The sequence below is a fragment of the Eptesicus fuscus genome, chromosome 10, assembly GCF_027574615.1.
Source record: "Eptesicus fuscus isolate TK198812 chromosome 10, DD_ASM_mEF_20220401, whole genome shotgun sequence".
Taxonomy (NCBI): domain Eukaryota; kingdom Metazoa; phylum Chordata; class Mammalia; order Chiroptera; family Vespertilionidae; genus Eptesicus; species Eptesicus fuscus.
Window position 1 is genome coordinate 70,144,803 of NC_072482.1, and position 9,604 is coordinate 70,154,406.

Genomic DNA, 9,604 nt, shown 5'->3' on the forward strand with positions numbered 1-9,604 from the left:
GATTGTCCATCTGGCCTGTGGCCTGGGCCTCCCTCTGAGGGCGATTATGGGGTGATGGCGGCCTCCTGACCAATCACATTGCACCCACCTTGGCTGGCCTGGCACCAGTGCATGTCATACTGTGGTCATTCTGATCGTCAGTCATTCCGCTGTTCAGCCGTTTGGTCAATTTGCATATTATGCTTTTATTATTACAGATTTTCTTTAATCATATATATTTCAAGTTACAAAAAATTCTATGTCTTACACACACAAACATACACTCAAACTCATATGAGAATGGGTTCATTTTAAAATTGAACTTAAACTTTTGCATTGATTGAATTTTACATGTTTAGTTTATATATACATGTGTTACATATTTATTTTTGAACTATTTATTTCTGAGCATTTAAAGATTTTATTGTTCTTCTTATTAAAGAATAACATAAAAGAAAAAAAAACCCTAAATTTATTGGTGAAATCAAAATACAGGAGCAAATCAAACTAATCATGCGTATTAGTGAGAGTATAACAAAAATGCCAAATTCCAAATCTGGTCCAAACATAGAGTGAAATGAAATAGACCTTTAAAAAAGTAATCAATTTCCTGATTTATGTAAGTCAATTTAATGGTGTCTTGAGTCAAGAAAAGGTTAGGAAAAAACCTTGGCTAATATAGTAATATCTGCCATAATGGAGGGAGATATCACCAAATTATTATTTTTAATGTAAGAATAGGATTTATCCTTTTATGTCAATTTTCTCTTTAAACCAGGAGTAGTTGAAAAGAACTACAACATGATAGGATCCTTGGAATGCTTATACTGGAGAATGTTCCCCCTTAAGGGTGTTGTCTATAAAATGGGTTAACATTATGTGTTAAATTAGATACTGCATGTTAAGTATTCATTTGGTGCCTGACACATTAGTAAGTTTCCAGTAAAGGTAGCTTTTATCATCATGTTTTAAAGTTATTTTTCCTCATGTAGCAAAATAGTAATAAAGTTTATTAAGCATTTACTATGTGCCAGATCCTGTGTTATGTCCTTCACGGGAATGCTCTTGTCAGCTCACAAGGCAGGCATTATCCTGATTTCTAGTCCATGAATGAGGAAACTAGGGGTAATAAGCAGGTAATACGAGGATGGAAGAGCCTGTTGCTGAACTCTTGTCTATCTGAATTTAAATTTATATATTGTTTTTAGAGTCAATACTTGCAGCAACCTGGAGTTTATATAATTCATTGGAAGATAGAAATAAGCATGTCAACATTTTCCTCTCTGAGATGCAGACATTACCTGAAGATAAAGGATAAAAAAGAATGGTTCTCTTGATTTTACTTTAGGTAATAATTATAAACTAAATTCCAGATCACCCATGTGAATAACTTTACAACCACAAATTTGTTTCCCCATTTTGTGCTTGCTATATAAAAAGGGGGGAAGAGAATAATAAAAATTAATAGAACATTTTTTGATACCAAGGCAAATATTTAATTTGATTATTGCATGTTAGGACATGTTTTAAGTTTTTATATGATTCCATAGAGCTGTAAAATAGTTAATGGATTCTGAACAAGTATAATTTTTCCATTTACTAATATTTTATTACTAGTTTTATTGCACACTTAGGAAATATTTCTATTAAGCTTCTGACAAATGAAATGTTTCAAGCATCAGGCTTCTCTTAAAATAGAACAAGCATGTGTTCTATTTTAACTCCAAATAAATTAACCTGTGTGCATATTTTACTCACATTTTTTCAAAACAAGAGGGCAAAGTGTGAGTAAATACGGTCAGTTTTGTTGCAGAAAGCAATATTTAAGTCATTGCAGAAGAATGACTTAAATATTGCTTTCTGCAACAAAACTGAATGCTAAAGAAAGTCTGGTTTCACTGTATCTTTAATGATTATTGGAGGAAGTGTTAACTATAGACAGTGGTTATTTTACACCATTTTATTTTCTAAATTATTTTACAAAGTTATTCCAAGAGCTCTATTTTTCCATATATTGTATCTGAAGTAGTGTACAGAAAAATTTAACCAAGATTTCATTTCTAGTAACTAATTCTCCTCTTGGGCAATAAACATAATAATTACTCTGCATAGTAGAAAAAGAATATAAATTTAAACCACTTAGGGATTTAAAAAGTATGTTAATGGTACTTAATAGAACTATTTGAAATGGGAAACCTGTAATCTTTTGAGGTATCTTAGCATTGTAGTTAACCAAATCTGAAAGTGAAAAACTTGAACGTTTATACTGCAAAAATTTAATTGGGGAATATGAGCCTATGCTTGAAACTTCTAATTTTCTGATGAATATTAGAAATGTACCCATTTGCTTTAAGTGTGGGATTCAGTTATATTCTTCAAATCAAAAAGTGTAAATGCTCAGCCATATGACCCATCTTCTACCATTTGCACGTGTTTATTTATGTGCATGTATAATAAAGAAAAAAAGTATGTAAAGATGGGTCATTTTAATATGAACCTGTTGTCTCCATTGGACCTGTTTATTCTAAGTTCTAGTTTTTAATTGGTAAGGCTTCTTTACGGCAATGGAGGAAGAGTTTGGTTAAATAACTATATAGTGTCTTGCAGATACTTAATACAATCTAATAGGAAATTGAGTTTAGTGACACTCCTAATTCATTTTAAAAACGCAAATTTTTCCATATAACAAATTGCCAAGAGTAGTGTTATTTCTGCTTAAGTGTTCAATTCAGTAAATCTCTTGGAATCAACAAGGACCATATAAAAGTGTACGGTAGATTTCAGGTGTGCGTGATCTGCCTGCAGTAATTTCAGCCTAAGCTATAACAAGCTGTCTAGAGTATTTAAAAATTAGAACTGGTTTCTCCTCTCCAGGCAGTTTTCCAAGAAGCATATTAATGAAGTGTATTACTGTTGGAAAAAAATGATCTGGCTTATATGACTGCATAGGACAGGAAGATACATTTCTTTTGGAGAATTTATTATTAGTGAGTGAAATAAAAAATAGAAAATAAAGATACATGTTCAGACACTTTTGATGCTTCTAGTTTTTTATGTTGACCTTAGTTTTAGAATACCATATTGGCTTCTTTTTAATTAATAAATCAGGGTGGAAAAAGTACATATTTGAAGACAAAAATCACAAAGTTCTGGAGTTCAGTTCTACAGTCTGCTTAGAACACTATTTTGGTGTCCAGCAGAGAACTTTCCATTTAAATTCTCTTGTAATTATATGCTTTCCTTTACTATCGTTTCCTAATACCATTCAAAGTTTAAATATTACTATACGTGTAATTTTAGGTTAAGATAATTACATAATTTGTAACTTAAAACTAAAATCCTGCTAAGTACTTGTGAGGATAAACTTCCCAGGTGCAACTGTAGAAGCAAGAGTTAGAAAGGGAATTGGTGTCAGACTGTACACAGTTTGAGAGGCTCACTGCCACTGGATTCTGTGTTGCAAGTCAAGGGCAATTGCTGACATTGAGCAAAGGGATGTTTTAATTGGAGTTGTTCCTTCAGGTTATTAATATGAAAGTAGCCTGGATAGTTTGCTGATGGGAAAACAGTTAAAGACAAGATGGAGATTATTGCTCAGAGTAGTGCAGATTAAAACTGGGAAGACCTGAACTAGGATCTTGAAAGTGGGAATCCAAAGAAGATGGTGAGTGCCAAAAATAATTTCAAGGTAAATTGAGCCCACATGGTATTCAATGCAGTATATAGAGTTGTACTAGGTACTTATTCTTTGCTGTAATAATTGCTTGTATATAAGACTTCTGACTGGTACAATTAGCTTTCTTATGGAGGGAACCTGTGAAGTAGACATTTTCTTGATCTGGAAAGAAAGCAAGGGCACCCAGACTGAGACTCAATTTTCACACAGGGCAGAGAAATCTGCTAGCATCACCAATTGCAGGTAAATGTGTGTAGCCTTGCAGGGTAAACTAACCAGATACAATTAGAAATGGATCAGAGGTGGGGATTCATGCTGGGACAGCACTGATCAAGGAGCCAAAACCAAGGGCTAACTGTAGTATTTCAACTCTTCTCCTGGGGGTATGTATGATCTGCGGTAAGTGCTTTAAAGTCCCATTTTGGTCTTTTTGAGTCAGTTTTACTTGAGGCAAGTTGCCAGAGGCTATGACCAACAAGTAGTTAGCATAATTATGCGAGAAGTCCATTAGAAGGCTAATAGACTTTGATATTCAGCAAGAGCTGAAAATCAGCATTGTATTACCCTGCTGCTGGCTGAATGGCTGAAGGCAATCCCCTAACCTGATAACCCTTTATTGTTTACCAAACCTTACCATTGATATGTCTGTTTGCTTTGCTAAAGGGCAAATGTGTATTCTAGTAAATAAAAAGCTAATGGGTCCGGGCATTCGGGGAACCTCTCCACTAGAGAGTAAGGTCTCTGCCTGGTTCCCCCCAATGCCTTCTAAATTTTTATTTCTTGTCTAGTATATCCATTTGTGTGTGACCCCTTCTCCAGACCTTGAAACCTAGCAGTGCCAGTCGCGGTCTCATAGCAAGTGGTAGTGATATTGTTCAAATAAAATAACAGTTTACTACTACCACTACACATTATAATGTTCCATAGTTACCTCAATTAATCTATTATTGATGAGCACACTCTAGCTCACATTTGGGACAGCCTACATATAATCTTCCAATTCATAAATAAAAGGTTTCATGGAACCATTTTTACTTTGTGAGTCTGAAATTCCACAATTGCACTGGATTTAATCATAGGGAAATGTTTTTCTTTTAGAAATGGTAACATCAGTATTGGAATAAGTAAATCATTCATTCAAGTAATTATGTGTTGTGCCTAATATTGTAAAGAACAGATATTGCAACAATAAACTATTCTGGTAGAATATATATCTGCCTTATGCATTTAAATTTTAATTTACTGTTATGTCTGAAATAATGAAAATTCAGTGTTGAAATATATATACACTAATTAAACTACTCTTTACTCTCTTTACTCTTTGATTTGGCTGGCATCTTAAACATTTTGGACTGATGATTACTTGCTACCCACAGCCAGTATTTAGTTTCAATGACTGTGTCAACTTTGCATACATTTTAATCAGCTCTTGTACCATGTTGGAGTATAGTTCAATTCTATTAAATAATTTAATTTGCCATTAAATTCACCTCTCAGTGGTGGTGTTTATTAAATATGGTGTCTTGGAGAAAATCCATATTACTAAACGTTCACTGGTGACATGAATTATCTCCCGAAGATGGTGCTGTGATTCGATGCCATAAGTTATTTGGACAGCTCTTACGGTAACTCTGTTTTACTCTGTAACACCTCATAACTCACTGCTGTCAGCTGCAAAGGGTGGGAGGAAGTCCCCAGATCCAAATGCCCTCTCCCATTAGTCCTCCTTGCATTCTTTCCTTGGACAGAAATACTCTGTCATAGTAATCACTGGCAGAATTTCCCTTTGAACCTCAAGGCTTATATGCTTTAAGTTTTTTGAACTAAAACAAACCTCTTGAAAGAAGTGGGAAGACTCTGATCCTTTCAATCCCCAGTGTATCCATCTTTCAACTTTCTGGAACAAATATTTGCATGAAGACATCCTCACTTCTTCATGCTCACTTTGGGACAAAAGGCTTATTTGCAACTTGATGAGGTCACTCATGAACTGTCTGAGTGTGTGCCACCTCATTATGCTGTTAGAAATAGCAGGAGAAAATATGGGGGGAAGGGGAGAGAAGGAATCTTATGGGTAAAATGCAGAACTGATACAATTATCTGTCATTTCAGACAAATGCCAGAAGATGGCAGTCCTATTTGTTCAGGACTTTATGAATTTTGCAAGACCCATGGGTCCTCTCTGGTTTCAACATGATCATAGCTCATGAAGAAACCCAGAAATTAGTTTTTGTTACTATAGAAACCAAACAGAATGATTTTTTTAAAGAAACAGTCTCAAAAAATCAAGTAAAAATAACAGAGTACAATATTAGAAAAAAAAAAGTGACAGTGAAAACAAAACACTTTATTTTTTTACCCCCTATAGCAGCATTATGAAACCCTTGGGCCCTTAAAAGTTCTTTTGGAGAGTTTCTTTTCTGTGTTTGTTTTTTTTAAAAAAACAGAAATATGTTCAAAGTGGCTTTTGAAATAGTCTATTCCTTTAAAACAAATTAATTTAATTTGTATTGTTGTAAGTGCAATAAATATATGAGTAGGAATCTGAAAAGATTTGTTTCACTACAAGATATCGATTAGGATACTTTTCATGCTTTTGAGTATAATGGCTTTCAATAAAGAAATAATTTAGAACAGTGCTAAATTTAGAAAACAAAATTGTTTTGTTTCTTCCTCCTCAAGATATTAATAATTCAGATAATTGCTTTCATTGAATTTACTATGTGATCTACAAGGTGCAATTGATCATTTTTGACTACTCCAATGAGCACATTTAACATTAAGACACTCAAGATCCCTCCTTATATTTAGGATCGGCTGGGGCTTATGTCTTATTACTGTTAAATTTCACATGAAATCTACTAGCAAGTGATCATAAGTAATACATATAAAAACTGCACTTTAAGGAAGTGCCTTTCTTCTATATCTTTGGAGTAAACAATGACATGATTGTATCATATCAATCAATCATGACAATTCTTACAATCCTCACATGTCACCCAGGGACAGTGACAATTCATGAGGAAGATATGCTCTACAGGATAATCAAGAGCGATTAGTGCAACAAGTTGTATAACGATTGTACTCTGAACGACGCCCAGCCTTTAAAACCCTCCCTTAACCTCACCTGAGGGGTATAACCCTCCCCTAAATGTCTTAGACCCCTATTCTATCATGTCCCAAAGACTGGATTGATCCCAGTGTTGTACAGTTCAGCAATTTTGCCCCTAACTGGGGGTATTGTGCTGTTGTTGTTTTTTTTTACTGTCTTTAAAATATACCTCATAGAGTGCCCCTCCTTTATTACTTGAGCTTCTTCCTGCCTCATATCATAACCCTTGTTTAGGTAACCTAATATTCTTATTTATCAATACTAAGTCACTGCTTTATTCTGGGGAGACAAGAACCCTGATCTTGAATTATAGCTGGGACGTTGCTCACCACCTGTTATCTGATGGCTGATCCCAGCTACACCCTCTGTGACTCTGCGTGTTATTCCAGGACTACCCCCCCCCCACCCCCGTCCACACCTCTCCTCTCACATCTCTCGAGACCCATACCCTACTGCCTTGGTCACTCCTGGGCTCACCTAGACTGTGATCTAGCAACACAAATAGATTCTTGCCTGTGTTTTATTTTCTGATGGAATCTTATAGTTATACTTGCAACTTAATATGCTCCTAAGTTGTGCTCACAACTTCTCTGCAGCACTCCTAGCTCCAGAATTTGGCTTCGCGGCTATAAGTGGAAATACTATACCATGGGTGCTACTGCACGTCTCTTATCTATTCTGTGACATCATGTTGGTAGCTTGAAATCAGCCATGGTGGGCTTATTTACCCATGTGAATTGGGGAGCTCTGTGCCCCCCCCCCCCACACACACACACTGCAGAAGAGCAGGTGTTAAACAATTATGAGAAAAATCACTATCCCTCAACCTTCACATGGCCAACATTGCCCTTTCCCTAAAAGTGATCCTTTGCCAGTGTTATTGCAGAAATTATCCCATTCACCCAGGGGTTCAAGCCAGAACCTCGAGAATAATCTCTGACGTCTACCTTTGAAAAGTTCTTGACTGACACCGTGTTCCTTCTCTGCTGCCTTGCTGGTACTGTAGCAACCGCTTCTACATATCCTCCCACTTCCTCCTCTTGAAGTCCTTTCCCACTCTATAGTAAAATGAATTTTCTAGAAGCAAGTCTCTCCCCTGTTGAAAGGCCTTCCGAGGTTTTCCTCAAAACAGAGGTTCTCAAAGAGTAAGTGTGGATCACAGCATCAAGGATTCCAGGGCATTTGCTGGCATTGCAAATTGACCCCAGATCTATTGTAGCAGAAACTCTGGAGGTGGAGTCCAGCGCTCCAGTTGGAGAAGCTCTCCAGGTGATTCCAATTCACACCCAAGTTTGAGAACCACTGACTTAGGATGCCCTTCAAACTCCTTTCATGGTTATAGTCTTTGTTTTTACTTTTTAAAATACATTTTTTATTGTTGATACTATTACAGATATTTCCCATCCTTCCCCTTCCTTCCCCTTCTGCCAGCCCAACCCCCCCACCTCCAGGTTTCACCACCCTATTGCCATGGGCTATGCATATCTATAATAATCTATAATAATAAAAGCATAATATGCTAATTACACTGGATGTCCTTCCGAATGTCCTTCCTTCCAGACAAAGCCGCAGTGGGTGGAGACTCCGGCAGAGGCGGCAGAGGCCCCCAGCCTCAGGACAGCAGGCTGGGCCGGGGCCAAGGTCCTTGCATGGATTTCATGCATTGGGCCTCTAGTAAGTGTATAAGTTCTTTGGTTTATCTCTTCTCCTCCCCACATCATGGTATGTCAGACTGTTCCATGCTCTATGCTTTGGGTCTTATTTGGTTATAGGTTTTAAAAGCCCGCTCTGATTTACCTTTCCCCTAACCTTTCTTTCATTTCTCTCCAACTTGAATTCTTTGCTTCAGCAATATAAAAATACTTTTAGTTCTTCTACTTGGAGTCATGTTTTGTTTCACCAAGTTCTCTTTGCATATGCCAGTGGTTGGGTTTTTCTCCCTCTCTTTTTCTTTGTTTTTCTGCCTAAACATTTTTCCTTCAAACTTTAATCCCCCCTTTATTTTATCAGAATAAGGCTTATTCTTTTTTATAATTCAGGATTTTAAAGACAATTACATGTCCAAATATAGCAAGCTGGACTATGACCCAGTTTTATATCTTATTTAGCATAATCCTAAAATTCTTAATTTTATATTTCAAACTAATTATAATTATAACTTTATATGTCATATTGCTACAGAATAACTTAAGCAATTAAAATAACTTTATTCTTTTTTATATGCATTTGTTTTAATACATATCACCACAAACAGTGCAATCAAGTGTATAACATTATAAAAATCACTTTATTCTCAACATTAAAATAATACCCACCCCCAAATTATTAAAAACTATATGGTTACCAAAATCTTTGGTAATAAAGTTAGATATAATAAATTTAGAGATGAATGAATACAATTTCCCTTTCAAATTGATTATATAATGAAAGAGAATCCAATTGATGTAGAAACATAGGCATTAGCAGCATGGTAACATAGTTCTCAGATTTGTATTAAGGTCTTGCAATGAAAAAGAAAACAACTGAAAATGAGCTTTGTATTTTTGAAAATAGAAAACCATATACTGAAAAATTTGATATAAAAAAGAGATATAATAAGAGAGGAAGAAGCACTGTCTCCTTATCATACTGGAAAATTTAATATATACAGCCTTTCAAAACGTGTTGATTTCTAAAATCACTGTAATGTCTGGCAAATGCCTTTGAATGTCTTATGTCTGTTTTGAAGTAGTTATTTAAAAATGTACAAATAAAATAATTCTTGCTTATTGCTGGAAGATGACTCAATAATTTAAAAAAATACATACTTTAAAGCAAAAAATTTTTGAATCCCAACA